This window comes from Echinops telfairi, unplaced genomic scaffold (genome assembly GCF_000313985.2).
Source record: "Echinops telfairi isolate 266 unplaced genomic scaffold, ASM31398v2 ScPeMD7_5592;HRSCAF=6446, whole genome shotgun sequence".
NCBI classification, from domain to species: domain Eukaryota; kingdom Metazoa; phylum Chordata; class Mammalia; order Afrosoricida; family Tenrecidae; genus Echinops; species Echinops telfairi.
The window spans coordinates 26701081-26709115 of record NW_022109491.1 but is presented as its reverse complement, the minus strand read 5'-3'; positions in this window follow the sequence as shown (position 1 = coordinate 26709115).

The following is an 8035-nucleotide window of genomic DNA, read 5'->3' as shown; positions in this document are numbered from 1 at the left end:
GCGGGGCTACAGGGGGCGTGCCCAGCCTCCCGCGCAGCAGTCTCCAATCTCCAGCGCGCTGAGGGTTTGGGGGCGGGGCTCTGGGCCCAGGCTCCCCCCACGGCCCCTGTCATAAAGGATGCTGACTCCCACGTTGTGGTGTTTGGACATCCCTAAGCTGGAGTCCCATGTCCTCCACTTCCTAGTTTAGGGGCCCCTCGGGACACTTTTTTAAAAAAAATCATTTTATTGGGGGCTTGTACAACTCTTACCACAATCCATCACATCCATCCATTGTGTCAAGCACGTTTGTACATTTGTTGCTATCATCATTCTCAAGACGTTCGCTTTCTACTTGAGCCCTTGGTATCAGCTCTTCATTATTTCCCCTCCCTCCCCACCCCCATCCCTCACGAACCCTTGATAATTTATAAATTATTATTTTGTCGTGTCTTGCATTGTCCAACGTCTCCCCTCACCCACTTTTCAGTTGTCCCATCTCCAGGGAGGGGGTTATATGTAGATCCTTGTGATCCGTTCCCCACTTCTACCTCACCTTCCCCTTACCACTTATTTAACTCTTTGAACCTTAATTCCTTAATCCATCCCAAGTGGGTCTGACACAGGTAGAATAGCTTTTTTTTTTTCCAGTTTTCATAATTACTGCCTTTTATTATCTGTATCGATTAATCCAATCTGTATTTGTGTTTTGTCATGGGGAGTATTACATATAAACTGACATGTATTTTAACACTGAGTGTCTATATATTACTAGGTAAAATGTTAAAAAAAACACACACCTACGCGTGGTATACTGTAACTCTAATACATCCTAGGCTGCAAGTTCAGGAGTATATGTATCTACACCATGCAGTATTGTAATATTCAATAACCAAAGCTGCTAGAAGCTGAAAGTGGGGGAAAATCCTACCAGAGCTTGAGGACCCAAGGCTGCTTTCCTCCCTAGACCTTCATAATAAACACTATTACCTTTTAGAATAATAATGGTATCCAATATGTAGATTTTGATAAGGTGCCAGACTCCTTGCTGGGCATCTCTATAGGTTGTCTCAAACAACTTCACAAAGGTGTCATTATAGTCCCCCCCCCCCCATTTTACTAAATAGAGACCTGCAAAAGTGGAAGAACATACATACCATGGTCATGGATAGGAAAACTTAACAATGAAAATGTAAAGGTCAACACTACCCAATACCCAAATGTATCTGTAGATAAAATTCAGTCCTAAATCAGATTCCAATCATCAACTTATGTAGAAAGGAAAGAGACCCCAGGGAAGCCAAACACTACGAAGAGGAACAGAGTAGGGTTCTCGCCCTGCTTGATTTCAGCCAGGGTAGTCAAAACTGCCGGATACTGGCACCACGACAGACACATGCACCAATGGATTAGATTTGAGAAGCCAGAGTAAATCCATCCACTATGCACAGCTGATTTTCTGTCTCTTTAACAAATGGTGCTGCTGAATTGGATATACATTTGCAGAAAAATGGAACACAATTCTTATCTCACATCATATAGATTTTATATTACAAAATAACTAACTCAAGATGGAGCAAAGACCTAAATGTAAAGATCATCAGAGTTAGATGTGTCAGAAACCCACAGGGGCAGTTCTACCCTGTCTCTACGAATTGGGATTGACTCGATGGCAGTAAGTCTGAATTTATGGCATGAATAGACTACCACATATAATGTTTAACATGCACAAACAGCAGAATATAAACTAGATTACTAAGACCTCCTAAAAATTAAAGATGTGGGTAAGTCATACATTGCCAAAACCTTTATCAAGCAAAAATATCAAAATGTGAAGCTATTATTTCTCATGTACTTTAGATATATTCTCAAAAGAGACCAATCCTTGGGGGGAAAAATGTCAGGTTTGTGAAGGGCCAATGGCAAAGAGAAGGGCCAATGGCAAAGAGGAAGACACTTAAGTAGATAGATTGTCATGTGTGGTTGCAACAATGGCCTCACACATTGCAACAATTGTGAGGATGGTGTAGGATGGGGCAGGGTTTTTTTTCTTTTATACAGTGGGTTGCTATGAGTCAGAACCAACTTGAAGGCCCCTAACAACAACAACACTGTTTCTCAACATATCCCCATCTAGGTTTATAGACTTCTGAAGGCAATATTTCCATATCTCTAACCTTATGAATCACAGCGACCCTACTGGGTCAGCATCAGCTCAATGGCTGTGAGAGCCCTTCCTTGAAGAATTCTGCACTCTTTGATGTACATCACATTAAACAGTGATTTTTGGCATCTTTGAGGGAACTCAAATACTATTCTTTTTCCAATGTTTCTTGCGTTTGGGGATCAAAAAGAACTCCAAGGGGGGCAAGATCAGGGCCATACTTCTTCCGGGACAGACTTCTTTGTCCTTTTAGCAGTCTATAATACTTTCAATAGTCTTCTCCAGCACCACAATTCAGATGCATCAATTCTTCTTTGTTCTTCCTTATTCAATGTGCAACTTTCCCAAGCACAGAAACAATTTAAAATAGCATGATTTGGGTCAGGTACACCTTAGTCATCAAAGTAACTTGCTTTTCCATGCCCTAAAGAGTTCTTGTGACAGGTTTACCCCATGTAATGAATGCACCTTTTGATCTCTTAACTGCTGGTTCTATGAGCATTGATTGTGGATCCAAATAAGACAAAATCCTTGATGACTTCAACCTTTTCTCCACTTATTGTGATGTTATCTATTGATCCAGTTGTGAGGACTTTGGACTTATTTGCATTAGTTGTAATCCATACTGCAGTCTGAAATCCTTGATCTTCCTCAGCAAGTGCCTCAAGTCTTTCTCATTCTCAGCAAGCAAGCTGTGTCACCTACATATCGAAAGTTGTCCATATGCCTTCCTCCTATCCTGAGGCTGCACTCTACTTCATGTAATCCAGCTTCTCTGATGATTTGCTCAGCACACAGATGGAAGTATGGTGAGAGGTTACAAGCCTGTCTCACACCTTTCCTGATTTTAAACAATATAGTATTCCCTATTCTGTTCACAAAACTGCCTATTGATCCATGTACAAGTTTTGCATAAGCACAATGAAGTGTTCTGGGATTCCTATTCTTCTCAAAGCTATCCATAAGTTGTTATGATCCACACAGTCAAATGCCTTGTCCTAGTCAATAAAACATATGTAAACATATTTCTGGTATTCTCTGCCTTCAGCCAAAATCCATCTGACATCAATAATGATATCCCTTGTTCCATGTCCTCTTCTGAATCTGGCCTGAACCTCTGGGAGTTCCCTGTCAATGTACTGCTGCAATTGTGGGATGACCTTCAGCAAAATTTTACTTGCATGTGATATCAGTGATATTCTTCTCTAATTTGAGCATTCTGCTGGGCTACCTTTCTTTGGAATGGGTAAAAACATGGACCTCTTCTAGTCTGTTGGCCAAGTAGCTGTCTTCCAAATTTCCTGGCATAGATCAGTAAGTACTTCCGGTGCTTCATCAGTTTGTTGAAACATTTCAATTGGTATTCCATTTATTCTTAGAGCCTTGTTTTTGGCTGATGCTTTCAGTGCCGCTTGAACTTCCGCCTTCAGCATCATTAGTTCTTACTTATATGCTACCTCCTGAAATGGTGGAATGTTGACTAGTTCTTTTTGATACAGTGACTCTGTATTCTTTCTATCTTCTCTTGCTACTTCCTGCATCATTCAATATTTTACCCATAGAATCTTTCACTATTGCCACCTGAGGCTTGATTTTTTTTTTCTTCAGTTCTTTCAGGTTAAGATATGCTGAGCTTGTTTTGCATTTTTGATTTTCTAACTCTAGGTCTTTACACGGTTCATTATAATATTTGACTTTGGCTGGTAAGATCCAGTAATTTCCCATGATGTGATCTAGCATAATGCAATCAGCTCCATGATGGAATCTGCTGTGAGAGTCAAGCAATTTTAAAAAGGTAAGAATAAAGTATAGCCCTCTTACTCAGGTCACAGCTCTGGTGAAAATTAAAGGAGGTTTCTTCGGGAGTGTGGCTTACTTCCTACATGCAAAGTTTACTGGCTTTTTGATGGGTATGGATCCTATATCTGGCTCATTGACCTCCAGTTCTTTGCCATATCATCTGCCCATCCTGGACCCCATCACAGTCTGCCATCTGCCCTGACGAACTTGTATATATTTGCCTTCCAGTTACAAGCTTGGCCTGCTGGCTTTGGGTCATCCACCTGTGCGGGCTGTGGTGTTCCAGACTATATCAGGTTCATCAGTCCCAGATGCTAGGTGAGTCAGGAGAAGTCTTTAGTTTAACATCTGACCAATAGGGATGAAAGATTTACCCACTTCTATAACTGTGTGAGATATTTTCTTGATATAACTCTCTCTATATAAATATATACTATAAATAGATAAGATATAAAACATTAATAAACATATATATGTCTAATGACTACACAATAAATATATATGTATATATTTGTGTATATATGTGTATATATTTGTTTAATGACTTGAAGTCTATGTGGCTTTGAGAATGCTTCTTCTCATTGCCTCCAGTCATTCCCAGTGTACAAAACACTCTCCTAAAGCCTTCCCCATAGCTCCGAGTGGTATAATTTTTATTTGAAAGTTCTGGTTAGTGGAGGACCGGAGAATTGACTGGCCCAATTTCACTTTGTCCGGGCCCCCAAAGCCTTGTTCTCCTTGCCTTCTTCAGTAAAATGGTCCACAGAAGGAGACCGACCAGGTGGTGGGGAAGGAGGTTTTCTGTAGAATTGCGGTGTGGGCACCAGGTGGCGCTAGCCCACAGACTAGTCACCCAAGTCGTGGGTGCCACAAGGTATACAATGCAAACGCATTTGTCAGAAGCCAGGCTTTGAGACACAGTTTTCCTTTGCTCTCAACTCCTCCCCTTCGCCATGGTTCTTTACGTCTCTGTTTTCTGCTCTCAACCGGGACTATCAATGGATACTTCCAAACCAGGTGATATGGGTGTTGTGGTGCCCGTAAGTGGAAGCTGTTCAACACACAGGCATCCATCCTACCTCTGACAGGGCCCAAAGTCGTCTCTAGCTATTGTCGTCGTTACAGTATTCGTCACTGGCAGAGAGTGACCAGTTGGATTGCCATGAGTGGGGAACTGGAAAAGGAGTAGGAAGTTCACTTTTGTTGATCTGCAGGGAGGTTTGTAAGGTGACCAGATTTTAACACTGGTAAAGCGGGACAAAAGCGGAACATCATTGATAAAACTCATATCCTGGCGAAATAGCCACATGGCAGCCAAAAACCATATACCGTAGCTTGTCGTGCATTCTTTCCAAAAATCGGGACTTTTTAAAAATGCCGCGGGATGCAGGAAAAATTGTTAAAAAGCGGGACTGTCCCGCCAAAAGCGGGACATCTGGTCACCTTAGCTTTGGCCCTTATTGCTTCGTCTTTGTGTAGTAGTTTTACCGGCAGGGGTGAACTTTATCTCCCTCATTTCTGGATGAGGACAGAGGGCTCTGAAAGATGAAGCCAACTGCTTCCAGTCGCACTGTGAAAGGAGACGGGGTGGTTTCTGAATCCAAGGCCCCAATTCTAGAGCCTGTTGGTTCCCACCGTGCTGTCCTTCCTTCCTCCCTTCCTGAGACTGGTTTCAGAAAAGCACACAAAACAACAAAATCATAGTTGCCGTTGTTTCTGACTCATGGCCCCCGTGGGACCCCTGTGGGACCCGGGTGTGGTCCAGAGGGGTTTCGGTGGCAAGAAGCTGACCAGGTTTTTCAAGGAGTCTCTGGGTGGACTTGACCCTCCTGTTTGGTTGGCAGCTGAGCACGTGAGTCATTTGTACCAGCGGAGACTGTTCCTACCGAGAGCCTCCAAAAGTCTGACCCTGGCTCAGATCTATAGAAAACTGTAATACCTCTCTACAAAAAAGATGAACAATCCAATTAAAAGGGAGGCAGAGGCCCTGAACAGACAGTTCACCAAAGATGACAGCCAATGGCCAACAAACATATGAAGGCATTCTTATGATCACTAGCTAATCCAGAGTTGCAAATCAGAATGAAGAGATCCTGCCCTTACATGAAGCCAAATTCAGTAAGACAGAAAATAACAATGATATCGACATCGGCAGTCGAGTTCAATAAGATAGAAAATAACAATTGCGAGAGAGACTGCAGGAGGGATTGGAACCCGCATACATTGCTGCTGGTGGACTGTAAATATGGACAACTGTAGATAATGCACAACCACTGTGGAAAGCAATGTGGCACCACCGCAAACACTTGGGACTAGAAAGTTCATCCTACCTACAATCACTCTACTGGGTACATAAGTCCCAACGAAGTCAGAGGTATAACATGAGCAGACGTCCGCACATCCATGTCCAGTGCAGCGCTGTTCACAATAGCAAGAAGATGGGAACAATCTAACTGGCCACGAGCAGAAGAATGGCTAAAGGAACGCTAGTACACACCCCCAACGGAACACGGCGTTGCTCGAGATCAACGATGAAGCCATGAAGCACCTCAAGACCGGGGTGGACCTAGATCTGTGAAATTGTGTGATCACGAAAGGACGAATATTATATGAGACCACTACGTATAAGTGAAATAAATGATATTTTTAAAAAAAGCAAGAGAAAGACATTCATACCAAAGGGAACAGACGTTGGAGCCTGCCAAGGGCAGAGGGCAAGGGAGGGAAGAGAAAGTACACAGGGGATGGGTGTGAACATTGGTGCAATGGGCGATGGTCACCCAAAAGATGGAGAAAAGTCATCAAGAAAGCGGGTGAAGAGTGAATTTTTAAGGAGTGGGGTGGTGGGTGGTATTGATTAGTAGTTTAATCTGTTGGCTACAAAGTGGGTGACCTGAAATGTAACCCCCACCTATTTTACAATCTAAAAAACTGGGGGTGGGGGGAAGAGCCTGATGCAGGGATCATAATGATTAATATTTACTGAACCTTTCCTATGACCCTGAGCAGGTTCCTTGGTCTGTAGGTTCGACAAAGCAAAGATCACGAATTTCTAACACAGGGTGCTGTGCTGATGAAATGGGTTAAACTACACAGAGTGAAGAGGGCTTGGTGCATCGTGAAGGCTGATTCCTGCTCATGGAGACTCCGTGTGTGTCAGAGTAGAGCTGGGCTCCACTCGGTTTCCTGTGATCCACCCTTGCCGATGGAGGTGGTTTTCTGGACTCAAAGTTCCACCCTTGTGGTTTGTGTCACCCAGGATCTCCACATGGCACCTGCACAACCTTTCTTAGGTGGCAGGCACTGCTGTGTGCCACATGTCAATGCTTCAATTTCTCCCAACAACCTTAGGAGGTAGGTAGCATTACGTTCCCCATTCTACAGACGATCCTTCGACGCCCAAGAAAGAACAGCCTTTAAAGTTGAATGAAACCCTACCTCTCGGGAAAAACAAACAAAACAAATGATTCCAACTCATAGCAACCCTCTAAAGCAGTGGTTCTCAACCTTCCTGATGCCACAGCTCTTTCATACAGTTCCTCAGGGTGACCTCCAACCATAAAATTTTTTTTGTTGCTACTTCATGACTGTCATTTTGCTACTGTTATGAATCATAATGTAAATATCTGATATACAGGATGTATTAGGTGATCCCTGTGAAAGGGAAGTTCGACCCCCAAAAAGGTCGCGACCCACAGGTTGAGGACCGCTGCTCTATAGGGTTTCCAAGGCTCTAGGTCTTTACAGGAGCAGATAGCCTCATCTTTCTCTTGAGGAGCAGGTGCTAGGTTTGAACTGCTGACTTTGCGGCTAGCAGGCCAATGCTTTCCCAACAGCCCCAGAATTGACTCAATGGCAGTGAGACATAGGTTCTGAAATAGGTTCTATTACTATCCCCACTTTCTACAGGCAAGGGAATTGAGGCTCAGAGAAGTGGAGTAGCTTATCTCCAGGCCAGTCTTCACAATACACCCAGAACGATCTTTCTGGAATGGTGCAGTCAGTGCCTGTTCCTTGCAGCTGGTAAACCATACTAAAGAGACAGCAAAGTGTACTACACCTAGTGCCACTGCCTTCAAACCAAGATGCTCT